Source organism: Aplysia californica, unplaced genomic scaffold (assembly GCF_000002075.1).
Source record: "Aplysia californica isolate F4 #8 unplaced genomic scaffold, AplCal3.0 scaffold00238, whole genome shotgun sequence".
NCBI lineage: Eukaryota > Metazoa > Mollusca > Gastropoda > Aplysiida > Aplysiidae > Aplysia > Aplysia californica.
The window spans coordinates 751833-752792 of record NW_004797508.1 but is presented as its reverse complement, the minus strand read 5'-3'; positions in this window follow the sequence as shown (position 1 = coordinate 752792).

The window sequence follows — 960 nt, the reverse complement described above, 5'->3', positions numbered from 1 at the left end:
ATATACACACCAAAGAAACCAAACTTCTTCTGTACGTAGGTCAATGCCCACTTTTGGTGTAGGTCAAAGATTTCTGGAAACCCCCGAAATCTGGGTTAGCCCGCTTGTCCTTTAAAAAAAGCGATCAATTGAGACAGCAACAGAAGCTTCGTCTACTGACATGCTAGAGCCAATTGACTGGCTCCACATTTTACTGGTTTTGCTGGGGTCACCATGATTCATACAAGTTACAAGTGTGTGTTGCTCCGACCAGAACGGCCACTTTTTCACATAATCTACAAGTGCATCCTTGAATCAAAATCAGGCGTTACGGTCCAACTTGACATCAGACTTTGGCCCCAAGCTGTACTGTATCGGTATAATATGCCACCCAAGTGCCTTGCAGCTTGTCGGTTTATGATGTGTAGTGTAAACGTGTGTCCTGAGGTGACAAATACAGGCCGGTACAAGCTGGAGTGGAAATTGTCACTGCTGCTCTTTCCTGCATCTGTCTCCACGGTGGACCATCAGTTTGACAGTGGATCCTATCGTCTGTGGAAAAGGAGGTGCGAGAGGAAAAAACAAATCGGCCCAGAAGAACATGGATTCTCGCTTCATACATGTATTTACTTTTAAATTAAAACGAACATAACTTTGGAGACTATTACACTCTTTTGGTCAGTGAACCTTTTGCCGCTTTTTTTGTGTACAAAAGGGTTCTTTCTTTTACACCACACGTCCTTATGAGCAAGATATACAAGCAGTGTCTTCTGAGCTTGCAACTTCAAGATATTCTGAAGAAAGAATTATTTTTTGATTTAGTAGAGGTTTTACGGCGCTCGCAACTGCATACGGTCATATGAGCGCCAGAAGATTAGATGTGCTACAAGAGAGTTACAAACATAAAAAAAGAAGGAGGGGAGATAAGGACGATAGATGCTTGATAGGAAAGAAGAAGCAAACCACACCAGAGCACCCGCC